Below are 20,379 nucleotides of genomic sequence, written 5' to 3'. Positions count from 1 at the left end.
TCGGATCATTGCGATGCAGAGAGTAGAAATGGTCCCCCCCTTGAATAAGACAAGAAAATAGGAAGGTGTGTCAGAAATTATATGCCTCCATCTAGGCTTGATAAAACCTTTCAGTTAACTGTGCAGGGAAGTAGCCATCTTGGATTGGGACTAATATGACCTTCCCAGAAGTCTTCACTGAGAGATTCTGGGAAGGAGAAGGCCAAGCTGGTTTGCAATACTGCACGCGTTACTTGCTGGAATCACCCTACAGAAGAGAGTGCCGCAAGGGAGGACCTCAATGGCGGTTCGACCCACACCAGGTAAGTTATGTAGTTGAATGCGGCGAACCACGACGTGGGTCTTTGTATACGAATTGGACAGGTTCAGATATTCAGAGGAACCACATTACTTGCAAAGACTGTGTTTTCAATAATGTGATCCCTCTGTTCTTGAAAGGGAGTCGAGGGTGATACCAACCTTCATAGGCTTTTCACGAGAGGTTGTAGATAGCTGTTTGAAAGAAGCTTCTGTCCTGGTATGCGCTAATCAGGAGCTTCCCACTGCTGGGGCAACTATTACTACCTTCCATCTCTCAGTTCTGCATTCTCTTAGACAATGCTTAATTAATAGGGCTTGGTCCCTTAGTTCCGGAAAAGTGACCAGCCGAACAGAGTGAACTAACTCATCTCTCAGACCTCTATGAAATAGGTCATTAAGGTCGCGCTACCTATGTTGTTTCAGCAGCAAGTAGGCAGGAAACAAGTAATATAGGTAGACGTCTTGCCCATCTGGATGAATATCACAAACAGTCTCCTCAGTCAAGAAATCAAGATCTGGCCTTTCGACATTTGCTTAAAGGACATCAGGAAGGTGGTATATTTGGAAAGGCTTGGCTCTGCAGTGGTTACCAAAGGGGTCTCGCAGGTTAGCGCAAGGCACTTATTAGAACTCCTTTATAGCCTGATCCAGTGAAAACTGGGTTTAACGGAAGGCAAATAAAACAGTTAATGAGTCCATGAACTCTTCAATTCATTTGGGTCACTAGAAAAAAAACGTGATGTAGGTGGCGAGCCCACTGGAATATCAGAGCCTTGGGAAGTAAGGATTGAAGTAGGGGCAGGTGTTTGTCATGCAGATGTTGTAACTCCTGTGTCTTTTGTTGAAGCATTTGGGCTGAAGCTTGATCCATCTCTTCTACCTCAAAACTGGGTGATGGGTGTCTAGTAGGATCTCTTATGCTGCTTCTCAGCCAGGGCAGCCTGGCCTTCACAAAAGTGGTTTGCCAGAGGTAGGGAGAATGCCTTCCAGTAGCCACGGTGTTGCTAACACACGCAGTACCTAGCAGTGCCTTCCGGAAGGAGCATCAAGGAGGAAAAAAGCCCAAAGCGGCAACAACCTCCAGCAGGTATTAGTGAAGACTCCGGCTTATGGAGATGTACTGGCCTTTTTGATAGAATAGGCAAATGAATGAGCAGCAGTTCCACTACAGTCTCTGGATAAGGTAGGCATGCATACTCACATCCAAACTATTACTAGAATCAAAGTTGATTACTGAAATATTACAGGGAGTACAACGGGGCATATTTACAATGGCATTGTGCCACAGGAGCATCACTTTTAATGACATTCCAGTGGTGCAATGCCCTGCTCCATATTTACAAAATGGCTCTAAGCCACTTTTTGTGGCTTAACGCCGCTTTGTATATATGGTACTCTTACACGCAGGTATCTGCAATAAAGGGGCGTACAATGGGTGTTGCTGTGGGCGTTCCACCACAACACCCAGTGCTTGTTGATGGTGCCCCAGATTTACAAGGACCTGTAAATCTGAGGCAGTGCCAAAAACTAACGCCATGCAAGAGCTGGCGTTAGAATAGTCAAACGAGGAGAAATACTTTTTATCTATAGCACTGGAAATGTCAATCATTTTGGCCTTTACATAGAGAAAATGTTCTTACAAAGCTTCACCAACACACCGCACAAACACGGGCAATCAAGGTTCAGAGTTCACTTACACAACCAGCATCTACAGTACAAATTATAGTAGAAGCAGTGTAACTGTAACATAAACATAATGTGTATTTGTAAAGCGCACGTTCACCCAAAGATATCTTGGTGCTGAATATCAGATGTTTATTGTTACCCAACTCAATGGTACTCACTTTATCGACCTCAGAAGGAGGAAAGGCTGACTGGACCCACTGGGATTTGAACCTGTGACCATAAGGTCAAACACAGGCTCCTACAGTGGATGCATTAGTCTGCTAAGCCACCAGCCCCGGCATAAATGTTACACGGGGTTTCAGGATGTTAGACTATGAGAGATAGAGGCATCTTTCTTAATGTAATAATTTTTGTGGTAAGTATGAAGGCAAAGAATGTTTGTAGAGTCCCCCACTCAATTGGCATACTTGGGGCTTCAAGTGATGTTATGGTTATTCTTCCAAGTTTGTGCACAGTGGCGCTAGTACTAGGGAGGCGGAAGATGCTGCAGCACCCCCATAAAACTTGAAAGTTTGGCTGGACAATGGACTATAAAGGGGCCAGTCAAGTGGGGTTTTTTTTGGTAGCATTTCCCTCATATTCCCTTTGCCTTTAGTGAGGTACCGTTCTTGGCTAGCACCCCCACTCTAAATATAGTGTTCGAGGCATATGAGCTGCAGATTATACACTGTGCATAGATCGCCATCTGGTGTTGGGCCCGGATGTTTGCAGTTTGTTTTTCCTCTTGGAAAGTCTTTGGAAGTCACGAGGTCGGTGACTCCTTCTTTGGTTCGTATTGCGCATGGGCTTCGGCTCCATCCTCAGATTGTTTTTTTCTGCCATAGGGCTCGGATGTAATACTTCGCGCTCCAGTTCCGAACTTTTCCAGTTCAGCGATCGACGCAAAATCCTCGCTCATCGAGATCCTTCAGATAATAAATCATCTTAATCACCTTCTCTTCGGCACATCTTCGATTCCGGTCGTCGACGGCGGCCTTCGGGCCTATTCCGGCTCCGGTCTCGGCTGATGGAAAGAACTCCCTTCAAGAAGTGCCCTCGATGTGGGTCCAAATTCCCCCACACCGATCTTTATGAGGTGTGCAACCTCTGCATCTCCCCTGAACATGAGGCCCGAGACTGTCCCGCCTGCAAGTCTTTTCGATCTAAAAAGACTATTTGAGATCGAAGGGCCAGACGCACCATGGCGCACTCCTCGACCTCCGCTCCAGTCGACATCTTCGGGGACGACGTCGTAGCTCCGGGACAGCAGAACATCGAAGAAGAGGATGACGACCTCGTCAGTGCTTCCGAGGCCGACGACTCAAATGTGGGGGACATCACCCCGGCGCAGAGGGTCGTGAGTACTATACCCCCTCCCACACCCACGCCGATACCCAAAAAGGCTTCGGTCACGCCTTCGCCTTCGGGCCTAGGCAAGACCAAGGATACAGCTTCTCACACCCCACCTTCGGGCCCGGTAAAGAAGCCTGTTAAGCCTTCCGGCAGCTCGGGCTCGAGCCAGCCTACCAGTGGTACCTAAAGACACCCTACGTCACCGAAGAAAAAATCGGCCTCCACCTCCACACCGAGCCCAGCACCAAAGCCCTCGGTGTCGAAACCTGCCCTCCCAGTACCGACCAAACATCACAAGGCCCTCGGCACCGACATTCCCGTGCCGAAGCCTCTTTCGGCACCGAACAAAAAATCGGAGGTCCCGAAGAAGCGCGGCTTAGACAAACCTAAAAATCCGTCGGCCCCGAAAACCTCGGCGCCGACCGAACAACTAGTGTCGCAAGAACTTTTCACACCGGATCCTCTGCAAAAGACACTTACCAAGGATCCAAAAACTGGACATTTGACACTGTCTTCAAAAAAGAGACACTTGGACAAACCAGCTCCACCTCCACCTCCAAAGAGGAAGGACACTGCTACCTCCCCTTTCAGAGTGCCTTCCCCACCTCCTCCACCTCCTCCACCCTCCCCATCTCCACCTTCTCCACCCCTGCCTCATCGCTCTCCAACCTTGTCTCCAGTCCCAGACGATCTAGGGGACCCTTACTATGATCCAGCAGATGTGCCACAAGACCCCACCCCTACTGGATCTCCAGACCCATGGAACGACTATAACAATCCAGACATCCCAGATGTCCCACAGGATGACCTTTACCCATCTAGGCCATCCCCACCAGAAGATTCGTTAGGCTTTCACCACCTACTACAGAGCGCGGCACATTACCACGGGGTGGAGTTACATACTGACCCAGTGGAGGAAGATTTTCTCCTAGACACCTTCGATAATGCACATAGGTCTACTGCCATTCTACCTATGTTAAAGGGAGTAATCAAACATGCACCGGAGGTTTTTAAAGACCCAGTCAGGGCCAGGGTCCTAAACCCCCGTATAGAGAAAAAATACAAAGCCGCCCCCACAGATCCTTCATACATTAAAGGCCCTGCACCATTGGATTCCTTAGTGGTATCTACAGCTAGGAAGCGTTCAAATTCTCAGGCGTCAGGCGAAGCACCACCACCTGACAAAGAGTCCAAGCTCCTAGACGCGTAGGGGAAGCGCACTGCGTCACAAGCTGCCAGTATATGGCGTATCGCCAACACGCAAGCGCTATTGGCCAGATACGACAGGGCGCATTATGATGAGTTAGAGACCATCATGCACCAGCTCCCTGAAAAATACAGGAATAGGGCTAATGAATTGATCCAAGAGGAAAAAACAATAACTAATACCTCTATACGCTGTGCCCTAGATGCGGCAGATACAGCCTCCAGGGCCATAAACACCAGTGTCCTTCTCCGTCGCCATGCCTGGCTCAGAGTTTCAGGTTATAAACCTGAGGTACAAGCCTCCATATTGAACCACCCATTCGACCAACATCATCTATTTGGCCCAAAAGTTGATGAAGCCCTCGAAAAGATGAAAAAAGATACTGATACGGCGAAATCCATGGGAGCCCTACAGTCACACACTCCGAGGCGCTCTTTTCGCCGCTCTTCCTTTCGGGGCACGGGCAGGGGCTACTCCTCGGATAGTGCATCCTCATCCTACAAATCCCCTCCTCAATCTACCTTCACAAAGGGTTATCAAAGAGGCGGATACAGAGGTAATAATAATAAAGGCAGAGGCAAGACAAATACTGCCCGCTCTGCCACACCGCCTACCCAATGACTTTCCCCCGCTCCCTCCAGACCATTCCACTCCGGTCGGGGGCAGAATACAACATTTCCTTCACGTCTGGGAGACAATCACCTCAGACAGATGGGTGACCCAAATTATTCATTCAGGGTATTGCCTAGAATTAACATCTACCTCCCCAAACATTCCACCCAGGCAACGCCCAATGTCTCAAGAACATGCCACGTTACTAAAACAGGAGGTAGTCTCCCTCCTGCAAAAACAAGCCATAGAGCAGGTCCCCATCAATCAACAAAATTTAGGGGTCTACTCCCTGTACTTTCTGATTCCAAAGAGAGACGAGACTCTACGACCTATCCTAGATCTCAGGCCTCTAAATACTTACATACATTCAGACCATTTTCACATGGTAACCCTTCAACAGGTTCTTCCACTCCTCTCCCAGAACGACTTTCTCACCACTCTGGACTTGAAAGACGCATACTTTCACATTCCAATACACCATGCTCACAGAAAGTACCTCAGATTTGTAGTGGATGGGCAACACTACCAGTTCAAGGTGCTCCCGTTCGGGGTAACAACAGCACCAAGGGTATTCACCAAGTGCCTAGCAGTAGTGGCGGCACATCTCAGAAGACAGCACATTCACGTCTTCCCGTATTTGGACGACTGGCTAATAAAAGCCACGTCCTACGAACAATGTGTGCAACACACCGCCGCTACAATCCAACTACTTCACCAGCTAGGTTTCACGGTGAACCACCAAAAGTCCCACCTGGTACCATCACACACAAAACAATACCTCGGTGACACCATAGACACCTCAAAAGCCATAGCCTATCCCAACCCTGACAGGATTGCAAATATACAGGCTCTGCGTCAAAAATTCATATGTCAACACTCTCTCCCAGCAAGGGTGTTTATGCAACTGATAGGGATGATGGCCTCTTGCGTCTTCATAGTGCCCCATGCAAGACTCCAGATGCGTCCACTCCAAGAGTGTTTAGCGCGCCAGTGGAACCAGGCCCAGGGGCAACTGACAGATCTGGTGTTGGTAGACGGTCGCACCCATCGCTCTCTGCAGTGGTGGAACACCACAAACCTTTCCAAAGGTCGACCGTTCCTGGACCCGGTCCCACAAATAATCCTAACAACAGACGCATCGCTCTCCGGCTGGGGAGCTCATCTGTTACATCTCACAGTACAGGGCACATGGACGCCACAACAGAAGTTACTCCACATCAACCATCTGGAGTTACTGGCAATCTTCCTGGCCCTAAAATCCTTCCAGACGCAGATTTCAGGCAAGGCAATCCTCATTCACACAGACAACATGACTGCCATGTACTACATTCAAAAACAGGAGGGCACACACTCTCCACAGCTCTCTCAATTAGCACAGAGCATATGGAGATGGGCAATTCCACAGAAAATCTTTCTCCTGGCCCAACACGTCCCAGGAGTCCAAAACACCATGGCAGATCTGCTCAGCAGACAAACGCAACAGATTCACGAATGGGAACTTCACCCACAAGTTCTTCACCCATTCTTTCAGATGTGGGGGCATCCACACATAGACCTATTCGCCACCCACGACAACAAAAAATGCCCAAGCTTCGCCGCCAGATATCCACACCCATTGTCCAAAGGCAATGCGATATGGATGAACTGGTCAAACAAATTTGCATACGCTTTTCCACCTCTCCCACTAATTCCATTAGTGGTGCGAAAGCTACAACAGCATTCCCTAACACTGATCCTAGTAGCTCCAACATGGGCCAGACAACCGTGGTACACCACACTGCTGAAACTCTCGGTAGTACCACACCAAAAGCTGCACCTCTCACCATGCCTCCTAACCCAGAACCATGGAGAGATCAGACATCCGGACCCAGCTCAGCTCAACCTTGCGATCTGGCTCCTGAGGTCCTAGAATTCGGATACCTTAACCTTCCCCCTGATTGCATGAATATTATCAGGGAAGCTAGACGCCCTACTACTAGGGCCTGCTATGCTGCAAAGTGGAAAAGATTCGTTGTTTACTGCCACAACAACACAATCAACCCTTTAAATGTGTCCATACAGCACATCATATGTTACTTGCTCCATCTACAAAGGTGTAACCTAGCATATACATCCATTCGGTTACACCTCGCAGCAATTGCTACTTACTTACAGAACAGGCAGCACCTATCACTTTTCAGGGTGCCTGCCATCAAGGCCTTTATGGAAGGCCTCAAAAGAGTAATTCCACCCAGAGTACCACCCTCACCTGTCTGGAACTTGAATATAGTTCTCACAAGGTTAATGGGACCCCCTTTCGAACCATTACATAAATGTGAGCTGCAATTTCTCACATGGAAAACAGCTTTTCTAGTGGCCATCACTTCCCTTAGAAGGGTTAGTGAAATACAAGCACTCACTATACAGGAACCTTTTCCCCAAATGCATCAGAACAAGGTTGTACTCCGCACCAACCCAAAATTTCTACCCAAAGTCATTTCTCCATTCCATCTAAACCAGTCGGTAGAATTACCAGTCTTTTTCTCAGAACCTCAAACCGTTGCGGAAAGGGCTTTACACACACTGGATGTTAAAAGGGCCTTACTTTACTACATCCAAAGAACACAACCTTTCAGAAAAACCAAACAGCTATTTGTCTCTTTCTCTCCACCACATAAAGGCAACCCTATTTCTAAATCAGGGATAGCTAGGTGGATTGTAAAATGCATACAGATTTGCTACCACAAAGCAAAACGAACGCTATCTGTTCCCCCTAAAGCCCACTCTACAAGGAAGATAGGGGCTTCTATGGCTTTTCTAGGAAACATACCACTAGATGACATCTGCAAAGCAGCGACATGGTCAACACCGCACACTTTCACAAAACATTACTGTGTAGATGTGCAAACCAAGCAACAAGCTAGTGTGGGCCAGGCTGTACTAAAAACACTGTTCCAAACAACTGCAACGGATGCCGGTGGTCGCCGCTAGGGTTGGGTACTGCTATATAATCTATGCACAGTGTATAATCTGCAGCTCATATGCCTCGAACGGAATATGCTACTTACCAGTATGCATCTGTTCTTGACATGTAGAGCTGCAGATCTATACATGCCCACCCGCCTCCCCGGCTACCTGTATCTGTTCCAGTCTATCTTATTTAGATACAACACACATGGGTTTCTTTACTGTTACTACTACGCTCCATCTTTCCCTGCTGGCGAAAAACAATCTGAGGATGGAGCCGAAGCCCATGCGCAATACGAACCAAAGGAGGAGTCACCGACCTCGTGACTTCCAAAGACTTTCCAAGAGGAAAAACAAACTGCAAACATCCGGGCCCAACACCAGATGGCGATCTATGCACAGTGTATAGATCTGCAGCTCTACATGCCAAGAACAGATGCATACTGGTAAGTAGCATATTCCTTTAGTGCCAATGTTTGTGCTCCTACTGTTGGCCATGGTTGGCCCTGGCTCTTTGCATATGGTCTTGTATCCTTATTGATTCGAAACAATTTTCAGTCCAAATGTTTGCTTCTCCAGGGCCGGTTCCGCAGATCTCACCTTCTGGACTCTGACTCCACAGGGAAACCTTGTCCCCTGCCGAAAAGTACTCCTTAGCACCCATGCTTCATGGAGCAATTTGTGTGACAAGCAGGCTGTTTTCCAGAAATTGTTCTAAATTCCCCCTTGAATTTTTATGAAGGAAAACTGAATTTTTTGCAGTGGCGGTTGCTACGGGACAGATGTGGTGAGGCAGCGGGGGAGGGGAGGGGGATAAAGTTCACTTACCTTTCCGGCTGCTGCCTCTACTCCATCCACTTCTGTTCCTGTCGACTCCTGGCAGCACACAGGCTCCCAGATTCCCCTTAGCCAATCACAATTCTGCTGTCATGCTGGTAATAGCATTCTGAGTGCCTGGTTTACTGCTCAGATAGTGCCTGGGACTGTTCTCCACTCGGCTGTGCAATACAGGCGGTCGGAAAAAAGAGTGCATGTCGGTTTGGCCGTCCTAAGACGGCTGTTCAAACTAGCATGTGCACTTATGATGCCCACTACTCCGCCTCCCTGCTCCGTGATGACAGCCTACCCCATCCTAAACTGGCTCAGTACTAATAAATAAATGATAATAACATTGTGTTATTATCATTTTATTTTTCCTTTTTCCTTTTTACACTGATCAGAGTGCAGTGGGCTATGCTTCTCCGCCTCAACGGAGGAGCCGCTGCTGATTTTTTGCATGATTTATACATCTCTCTAAGCCTCAAAGGTTATTGCTTTGACTTATACTAGGTCTTCCCTACTGTCTTTACAAAACTATTCTTCTGTAATGACCTCTTATAAGAGTGACGTGGCTTGGACGGCAAGGAGGATGTTTGCCTGAGTCAGCCGCTCCGTCATACCAGGGAGAATAACAACGATCCTGAGAGTTTGCGCCAGACAGAAATGGGGCAAAAGGATATTTTCGTGCCTCGGAAGGTCTGCGGCAGAAGATGTTAGCAACGTTGAGTTACCACCACCAAAAATAGGGGTAACATTTCCGACTTAAGCAGCAGCGAGCAGGGGAAGATACAATGGCGCCTACAGAAATGAAACCGAAACCCAGAACGTGGTGAGCCCAAAAAAGGGATCCGAGCGCCGCCATCGCAATCTTGCACCGTCACCTCAGCCCACCCTGCAGCTTGCGAGTCAGAGGTATAGGAGAGGCATAAGAGAGATTGAAAAGGCAAAAGAAGCAATGCAAAGAAGCAGGACTGCTACTAATTGAGTTGGTTGAGAGATAGAACGGGCTGCCGTGCAGAGAATCTGAGGAGAGGGTGGTGTTAAGAGCCCAAGTCTACGCGACTGACTAAGCTGCATAGCGGTCCCGCAGCAGGTGGATGCGGCTCATGTGTGTGGCATTGCAGGCCTAAAAGTACAGACCAGCGGCGAGTGTGTGGTACACGCCGGCACAGCGAAAGCAACGCGAAAAACGCCCCAACCGCCCAGCACCGGAGGGCTTGCGTAGAAGTAGAGGTAAAGGGCACCGGGAACAAGGCACCACACCGCGATCGCAGATAAGATGGATACGGAGGAACAAGAGGGAATGGCGGACACCTAACATGTAAGCGAAACCGAAACTCAGCCAGACACCAGGGCCAGCGGTAAACAACACTGCCATCTTAAGGGAGGGGCAGGACTGACCGGACCATCGCGACGTAGAAGACAGAGGCGTCCGTCCATCTATCAGCTGAGCGGAGCAGGATACTGAACCAAGCACCCCCTCTAGGCAAAGAGCATTGTGAGTACAGAGAGGCGCACTGAGGGGGTGCAAGAAATTCACAGCGAGTGGAGCGGGTGAAAGAAGTAACATCGTGTGTGGTGTGCAACTGGCGTAGTGTCACTGGGGGAGCCACGCAGAAATCCCGGTATCTTATACGGAGCAGGGGGTAGCGGGAGGAGGTGAGGAGTGAGAGCAGCAGACCAGCGCGCAAGAGAGGAGAGGAGAGGAGACCAAAGGAGAACACAGGAGAGGACCGCAGGTGCTTTGCATAACGGCAAAATAACGGCGCAACAAACCAAAAAAAAAAAGAAGTCTCGGGTCTCAAGTGCCCCAAGGCACCCCACAACAGACTCCCAATAAGCCCCCTGTTTTAAATAAAAACCAAAGGAGGAGCAGAGGAGAGCCAGGGCTGAGGGTCAGGAAAATAAACCCCACTGTGTGCTTTGGGTGGAGAAAGACAAGGAGGTGCGGGAGGAAAGAGGCAAAGGGAGAGAGACGCAGAAGGGGCAGAGTGAGACACCGGGAAAAAGAGTACCCTGCCGAAAGTGGAAACCTCGCAAGGGCCGTGGTCCCTGCAATGAGATCCCTACCTGCACATACTTAAGCAGGTGACAGCAGGAGACGGCAGCGCCCAGGTGACCACAAGATCTAGACAGGCCCATAAGCCTAGGCAATCAAGCCAGGAGAACAGAGAGAGTCCACACCAAGAAGTAGGCCAGGCACAGTGCGAGTCCTAACGTCGACTGGGGAAAGCACCAATCCACATAGGTGCAAGTAGACACCGGGACGCAGGAGGAAGTCAAGGAGGAAGCCAGTCAACGGGGTAGTTAGAACCCAGACCACAAACGCAGCAAGAAAGCAGCAGCAAGAAAGCAAACAGCTAACCAACAGTGGACTCCAACCGTCCCCGGCAGTCACACGTCCATAGAGCCCCAGATGGGGCAGCAAGAAGAGAGGGGAGATTCGTACTTCATCAGGAGAAAAGTGATCTAGTGAAAATGGCAGGAAGTGACGCAAGACTCCAGCGTGAGCTAAAGAAAAACAAGGGCGAACCCACAATATCCGACTCACCAATCAAGCAGAAACCAGACATCAACGGCACCCTAGATATGATCCTAAAAAACTGGCGGACGTTCATGGTCTGGCCAAGACCACAAAACAGACTACAGATGCGATTCAACTGGAGCTAGCAGCGGTCAGGGTGGATATGCACTCAGCTAACAATAGGCTGGCCGTGGCGGAACAAAGAATAAGTGATATCGAAGATGCGGACCTACAAGTAAATAAAGAGCTGAAAACCTTATCTAAAATCACAGCATCACTCCAGAAACAAACTGCGGATTTGGAAGACCGCAACAGATGGGAGAACATAAGAATCCTAGGTGTCCCAGAGGGAGCAGACGATAAAGCGGGCTCATGCCTTGTCTTCCTAGAAGACATGATCCCTAAAATCACAAATCTAAAACTTGACCACCAGTTCGAACTAGACAGAGCTCACAGAATCCCTACCTTCAGATCCACAACAAGGAGTGCGGCTCACCCAATAATCTGCAAACCACTGAGATCTCAACACACGGAGGCCATCTTCAACTTTGCCGGAAAAAACACCAGATCACATGAAATGGGCAGAAGATCATCTTCACGCAGGACTATTCCAAGCCCACGGTGGACACCAGAAAAGGCTTCCTAGCCTTAAGGGATAAAATGAGGAAGAATAACATCCAGTTCTCGTTCGCTGGCCCAACAAGATTCAGGATAAATGACAGAGGGTGCTCGCTACTCTTCGACGGCCCGAAAGAGCTGGCCAGATATCTAGACGGCCCGATACCCCAAGAAATGTACCAAGCAGGTACCAGCAAAAGGAGAGCCTCACCAGAACTGGGGGTGGAATGAAGCCGATCTACTGCAACAACTCGAGCTACCTCAGTATCTTTCTCGACCTCATAGACACCTCTTACTATAGCAAAAAGACTGCCCAAAAAAAAACTCGCAAAATCTCAGGAAAAAAAAGGATATATTGAAGCACAAAAACTACGCGTTCTACCTCATTAGCTACCTCAACTGCAGCAAACACGCTTTAACTAACTACCTCAAAGCTGCCTGAGGGCTCCATAAATGCCACAAACAATCATGTAGGCTCACCGTAGGCCCTGCAGGACCTGCTTGACCGGGCTCTACCGGACCAAGACCTCGACTGACCCGGCCAACAACAGCCAACAACAACCAACAACAGACAGCGGAGGAAGACTCAAGGTCCTCGAAGCAACGAAACGCAGAGAAGAGCCTGGCGTGGGGGGGTCGAAGACCCAAACAAAAACTGACTCAAGGAGCTACACACAGATCCTACTGTGCCAACTTCAACTACCTGAGAGGAGACCTCTTCAGGCTACCTCGCCGTGACCTCTACAATAGACACTGAGAAGAGCTGGAGTGCAAGCAGATCAGCCCACATACCTGATGTCACCCTTCGTAACCAAGACAATTCCCGTATCCTTTTTCTCATACGGACACATAAGAGACTTAAAGATAGTATCCCTCAATGTCAAAGCGCTCAACCACCCTATTAAACGTAAGAAGATCCTAGACTATTTAGCAAAGACTAAGGGGTAAGTGGTCCTGCTACAAGAAACCAAACTATCCCTAGGGGATGTCAGACTAATGAAAGGCAAATGGTTCTCCCAAGTGGCGTGCTCACCGGCCGATGGGAAGAAAAGAGGGGTAATCACACTGGTATCTAAAAGCTCCAGCCTAACACTAGAATCACATCTCCATGATGAGGATGGCAGATTTCTTATAACACACCTGAGAAATGGGGAAGAGAGTATACACGTAGCTAATATATACGGCCCAAACACAGACGACCCCGCCTTCTGGGAAGGGGTGTCTCACAAGCTTGATAGTCTACCACAGAACGACCTCATGGTGGTGGCGGGGGACTTCAACATGCCTCTGGACCACATATTGGATAGACAGTCACCATGCCAGTACCAACCCACAAGCGCACACACTACATTAAAGAACATATGCTCCAAATTCAACCTCAAGGACCCATGGCGGCTCCAGCACCCGGACACTAGGGACTTCACATTCTACTCTAACCCACACAACTCGTACAGCAGGATAGATTACATACTAATCACAGGCCCACACACACACCTAATAGAACATTCCAACATAGCGCCTAGAACAAGGGGAAAATTGTGGAGGCAATAAGGGAATACCTTAGACACAGCGACTTACCGGGGACTATCCCCTCCAGCCTATGGAACGCTCTGAAGGCTACCATCAGGCACACTATAATCGAAATTAAAGGTAAGATAAACAAAAATACAAACTCACAGCTGTCCCAACTCGAACATGACATCAAAAGCCTAGAAACGAATCACGCTAGGGCCACTCACGACACCAAACTGCTAACTGACTTAACTAGAAAACAATACGAATACAATAAGATTCTGAGTGAGAGAGCCGGATTGTGGTTCCAGTTTCAGTTTACAGTTTATTTTATTTGTTTTGGTACTCCACTGAGGACCACAAACTTTATACAATAAAATTCAGTTACATATACTTTTAGAATTTCATATTAATACAAAGCTAAAAAAAGGTTTTAAAAATTTATAAAAGTTATAACAAAGTAGTTCATTAGGAGGAAATTTGCATACTGTGATCAAATCCTTTACTTTGGTAATACGGCAGTTAAATGTATATAGGATACAGATGTTTTGTCCTAGCTGCCACTACTTTTGGGTTAGGGCATATGAATAAAAGATGTTCTACATCCTGCTCCCCTCCGTGACAGAAGTTACATAATGAAGATCCATTTGGGTGCCATCTTGATGTTGTGGTTAGCACTGGTAAAATGCCGAGCCTTAACAGGATAATTGATCTCCTTGCTCCGTGCGAGAGATTGAAGTATATGTATTGTTGCACTTGCTTAGGTGCGATTGTTTCCGTGAAACTTTTAAACAGAGTCAATTTCGCACAGTGTGAAAAATCAAGATCATAACTGAGTCTGGGGGTGAAACATTTTAAAAAGAGTTTTAATTGTGACGGAGCGCCACGTGAGCAACAGGTTAACATTAATCTCAGCTAGTTTAAATACAGTGGACATGTTGCTGAAGAATACTTGTTTCGGAGCGTCACGGTCAAAGGTCTCGATTTTAAGTAGTGAACGAAGAGTTCCAGCTTTTGCGTGCAGCAGATTATATGCCCACCTGATGACGTTTGCGATAGCTCTTGAGTAGGAGCTCGTGATAGAGAATTCGAGGCGAAGAGCTTGCACCGGGGTGGAATGTGATACCTTCAGCATTTTCCTCAGTATCTTCCCTTCTTTTTGGTCCAGGAATGACCACTGTTTTATTGGAATATATTCCAAAGCAAATGATAAAACTGGAGGTATCTTTGTACTATATACTTTGAGAAGGGATGAAAAATATCTATTACCTGAAGCCACGTATAGTCTTTGAAGGGCTCCGGCATGCACCTCGGATTTCCTAGTCAGGTTATTAACCTGTAAATTGTTTTTTAATGTCTTAGTGAAAATCCTACCCAGGTATGTGTATTCCTCTGTCTCTTCTATTGTTCCAGCGCCGAGTCTCCAACAGAATTTGGTGCTTCTTTTTCTTCCTGAGAAGGAGACTATTTTTGTCTTGGTGAGATTCGGGATTAAGAAGTTTTCCTGGCTGTATTTGTTCAGAGTGTCTAGAAGTCTTTGCAGGCCAAAGGGCGTAAGATCTAACATTACGATATCGTCTGCATATAAGAGGGCGTGAATATTATGGGCTGCGATCTTTGGAGGCAGACTTGGAGTTTGTTGCAAGTGCTGAGGCAAATCACTAAGATATAGTGAGAATAACAAGGGGGCTAGGAGACACCCCTGCTTAAGACCGTTTGCTGTTGGAATTATATTGGTCAGGCCCTTTTCACTCCCCATTTGCACTTGACACCACGTGTGCGAATGCAGTGTAATTATGATTTGTAATAATTGTTCAGGGATTTTTAACTTCCTCAGTTTTTTCCAGAGTGATGGTCTGTCTACTCGATCAAATGCGGTAGAAAAATCGATGAATGCTGCGTATACCGGTTGGGATTTTCCTACAACGTATTTGTCGAGGATTGTTTGTAGTATCGCAATGTTATCGATAACCGAATGGTTAGGCCTGAAGCCGGCCTGATATAAGGGGATTAGATCCTGAGAAAATGCCCAATTTTTAAGTTGGTCCAACACTTCGGCGGCTAAGTTTTCCCCGTGGCATCTAGTAATGCTATTTGGCGATAGTTGCCAGCCTGATGTCTTGACCCTTTTTTGAAGATCGGTATTATGATACTCACCTTCCAGGATTTTGGCACTGATCCTGTTTTAAAGATGAAGTTAAAGAGGGGAGAGAGCATCTTGCTCCAACCCTTAGGATCTGCCTGCAGGACCTTGATTGGAATTTGGTCTGGGCCGGAGGCTCCTGAGGATCTCGCCTTTCGGATGTGCATTTCTATTGAGAACGGGGAGGCAGTTCCGATCAGAACGTTGTTACCTTCGCTGTTATTCCCAGTATTTACAGCCTCTTCATTACTCGTGTTTGCTCTGTACAAAGCTGTCAGGTAGATTTCCCATTCTTGAGGTGGAACTGGAATGGGGTGCAGGGCCTTTTGTTGTTCCGGTTTCCTTTGCGATTAATGACCAGTATGATTGTTGGTTGCGCTGTTTTGCCGCAATTTGTAGATCGACCCAGTTTTTGTCCTGTGTTATTCTTTTTAAGCGACACTTTTCTCGCTTAAGTTGATTTTTCAGTTTGTTAATTTCTGCCTGTCTTGTGATTGAGCGGTACACATATTGAGCTCTGATGAGTTTGTTTAGTCTTTTTGCAGTTACAGAATTTGAGGTTTTATTTTTGTTTTTATTCGTTACTGGTAAGACTTGTTGCAGTTTGTTTCGAAACAATTGCTTTAAGTTCTCGATAATGGATTCAAAGTTTGTTATTACATCAGCGGAGAATTCTATAGTTAGAAGATGATTTGTATCGATTAGAGTAGTTATTTTATCTAACATAGATGAATTCCAGTAGAGCCTCCTTTGGTTTATTTTTGCCTCCACAGTGCTATGTTTATACATGATTTGACTAGGAGAGCAGGTGCTTATCTTCCATTGCGTATGTAATAGCAGGATTGCGTGGTCACTCTCTTTAGTGAAGTAGATGCGGAGATGTGAGGCGGACTCAAATGACTCCATACTGCTGATCATATAATCTAGGATTGAGAGGGTACTATTTTCCCGTCTGGTATGCGATGCTGGAATGTCACCTTCCACGTTCCCATTCAAAATAATTCCATTTAGTATTGGAAGTGACGCTAATAGCATTTTCCCCCTTTTATCAGCCCTGCTTCTAGTCGGGAATGTCGGCACCGGTATTTCTAGAGCTTCATCTTTGTACCAGTTCGCCCAGTTGGAGATTTCGTTGTTTGATATTTTTCCGTTGAGATCACCCATTATCAGGAATGGCGGGTAAGATTGAGCTTCAATTATTTGTTGAATGGTTTCAAAGGTTTCCTCAAATTGGACATCGTTCTTTGGTCCGGGAGGGACATATACATTGAAGAGTAATAAACCTTTTTGGGGGTCTGAGGAGTGAATCACCAACCTGATTTTTATACACTGGAATTGCTTAGAATTGGTGTCAACGATCTCTTGAGCCCAGAGATACTCTTCCCTTAGTAGGATAGCTATCCCTCCCTTAGCGTGTCCCCGTTTGGCTTCCTGCGCAGGGGTGTCATAAACGGAATATCCGTCCTGGTAAAAAGTTTTTATGGACCAAGTTTCCTGTAATGCCAGTATGTCCGGTCAATTTTTTGTGACTTCCGTCATTTTTTCTGTGGTTTTCCCTGCCATATTCCAGGATGTTATCGAAAGGCCGTTGCTAAACGGGTTGAGTCGGGTACTTCGCATTTTTCCTACCGTTAAGTGACTCTGAAATCCATGACCATGACTGGAACGATTTTGCTGCTTCCTTTGCTTCTGCATCATGGCTCCAAACTTCTCTTTCTCCGTTCTTTACTGAGATCCTTAGATTTTGGTCTGAATTTGGGTTTGTTTCTGAGTCTTCAATGCTGTAGGTAGTTTTGTATTGAATTTGGGGATTTTCCCATAAGGGTCCTTTGGACGATTTTTTCGGGTGGTTGACTGTGGTTTCCTGTGTAGGGACCAGATCATAACCACATTTTTGTAAGGTCTCTTGTTCTCTTAGGATGATCCCTGGTAACACCGGTGACCGAAATGCTACCACCGCTATTTTGGTATTTTCTTTGTCTGGGAATATTACTAAGTCGATCTCATTTCTTGTTAAAGTTTGTAACGGAGTTATGCGTTGAAGAAGGTTGACTATTCTGCCTCGATTTAGTTGAATGCTGTCTGTAGGAAAAAGCTCTGTTATTTTTAAAAGTTACAAGGCCATCAACCTCTGTGCTGCAAACAAAGTGGGAAAACTACTAGCCTCCTACCTGAAACCCATGCGCAACCAATTTACCATCTCGTCCATCACAGATCCACACAACAAAACTCACACATGACACAAAGACATCCTCAAGACCTTTCAAGAGTTCTACCAGGAGCTCTATAAAAGCGACCAGATCCTGAATCTGGAGGCATGCAACAAATACCTTAACAGACTAAGCCTCCCACAGTTAACCAGCGCAGAATCACAGAGTCTAGGGCAAGAAATTAACACCACCAAGATTGAAATGGCGGTCAAATCTATGAAGGATAACAAAGCCCTGGGCCCGGATGGATACACAGCCACCTTTTACAAGTCCTTTCTAGATCAGCTAAAACCAACCATGAAGAGAGTGTTCAATCATTGTGCGGAACATGGGTTGGTATCTCAATCCATGTCCAAAGCGAACATAATAGTAATCCCAAAGGAGGGTAAGGATCAGTTGCTGCCCAAGAACTACAGGCCCATATCCCTAATCAATGTGGATTGCAAAATATATGCAAGAATCCTAGCAACCAGACTTAACTCCGTCCTATCCAACTTAATAAGCAACTCCCAAGTAGGCTTCCTGAGAACACGAATGTCTAACGACAACACCAGACTTCTCTGCCACGTAGTAGAACACACAGCAAAGAAAACAGAAGCAGCGGTAGCGGTAGCTATCACCCTGGATGCTGAGAAGGCCTTCAACAGGGTATCATGGCCTTTTCTGGAACAGTGCATGAAATCCTTCAACTTAGAAGAAGGCTATATTCAGACGGTGATGGCGCTGTACGGGGATCCTAGAGCACGCTTTGTCATTAATGGGTCACTCTCAGAGCCCCTCACACTTCAACGCGGCACTAGACAGGGCTGCCCACTGTCCCCTGCACTCTTTCTGTTGGCATTGGAACCCCTGATCAGCGACATCAAGTTAAACAAGAAAATAAAAGGGGTCAACATTAATGATGTGGAAATAAAACTGGCCGCATACGCAGAAGACCTCAATTGAGGCCCTGATAGACACCATAGGTATATACTCAGGCCACTCAGGTTATAAGCTCAACAGGGACAAATCAGAATGCAAACCCCTGAACATCCACTGCACTAGGGATATCCTAGGGGGATCAGGCCTGGCCTGGCAAACAGGGTTTTATCAAATATCTAGGCATAAACTTTGGCAACGACCACATGAGCACACCAGGCCACAACGAAAAGTTACTGCTAGAAAAGATAAAGAAACTCCTGGAGGCTTGGTCCCCGAAATGTATAACTTGGTGGGGCAGAATCGAAACGATCAAAATGATGATCACCCCAATGATCAACTACATGATCAGCATGCTGCCACTCTTGCTCACAGACTTCCACCGTAAAGTAGATAACATAATTACTAAATTCCTTTGGTGGGGGAAGAAGGAACTGATAAGCATCAAAAAGCTAAGACTGGAGAAATAACTAGGAGGAGTAAACCTTGCAGACTTTAGAACCTTCCAAACTGCATTTCTGGCAAAACAAGGAGCTTACTGGATAGCACCTCCTCAAGGGTACACACCGGTATGGCTACAAGTCGAGAGAGCCATACTGAACAACCTAAATCCAATGGCGCTGTTAACAGCTAACAAACATCCTCATGCCTCCAGCTCCATTTTCAAGAACACCAAAATTGCCCTTCTTAAAATAGACAAGAAATTGGAGCACAGCATAAAGGGCCAATAGTAAGATCAGAAACAAGGGGAAATGCCTTGACCTCGAAACATGGATAGAGAGAGGCATCTCCCACCCAGCCCAGCTTGAGGAAGGGGGTTACCCTACCACTTTTGCCGTACTGAAATCTAGACATAGCCTATCAGACACTGAGTTTTACAACTTCCTGAAAATCAAAACAGCTCTATCCAAAGCCAAGCTATCACCAGCCCAACCGTCAATCCCACGGTATTTGGCAAAGATCAACAGACTTGGTCATCAGGTATCACACCTCTACAAACTTCTACACCCAAATACCACCAAAATTAACAACAAGGCAACTAACTACTGGATAAAACAAGGCAATGGCCCACTTAATGAGCAAGAACAGGCGACATTGTGGTCCTCTGCCTCATGTAATAAAATCACCCCAGTACTAGCACAAACTAAATTCTGGCTACTCCACAAAGCCTTCTGGACCCCCGCTCGATTGTTCTCACTAGGCCTCAGAGAAGATGAGTTGTGCTGGAACTGTAGCAAGGAAAAGGGGGACCTAGCACATCTCATCTACTACTGCCCATCACTTAAAAAATTCTGGGAGAAAATCTTTGGGTTCATAAATAACGTACTGGGCTGCACACTAACAACTGAATTTTCCACCCTCGCCACGGCATTCATGACCACAGCACTAAGATCAGAACATGATAAGAACATACTGGACCTGCTTCTCACTGCAGCAGTGAAAATGGTCCTCAACAATTGGAAGGACTCAACTAAGTCCTCATACAAGGGCTGGCTCAACTGGGTGACGTACCTCATGGGATAACATTGTGTTGCAGAACTCGCCCTGGAGA

General features: G+C 46.9%; 1 protein-coding gene across 2 annotated transcripts in view; it reads left to right on the top strand.

Annotated features, from left to right (window-relative positions):
• Positions 1–20,379, top strand: part of AGXT2 (alanine--glyoxylate aminotransferase 2) — a 399,697-nt gene that overhangs the window by 299,058 nt on the left and 80,260 nt on the right. The gene's annotated exons all lie outside the window — the stretch shown is intronic.

This window comes from Triturus cristatus, chromosome 2_1 (genome assembly GCF_964204655.1).
Source record: "Triturus cristatus chromosome 2_1, aTriCri1.1, whole genome shotgun sequence".
Taxonomy (NCBI): Eukaryota; Metazoa; Chordata; class Amphibia; order Caudata; family Salamandridae; genus Triturus; species Triturus cristatus.
This window is presented reverse-complemented; position numbering and strand designations above follow the sequence as displayed.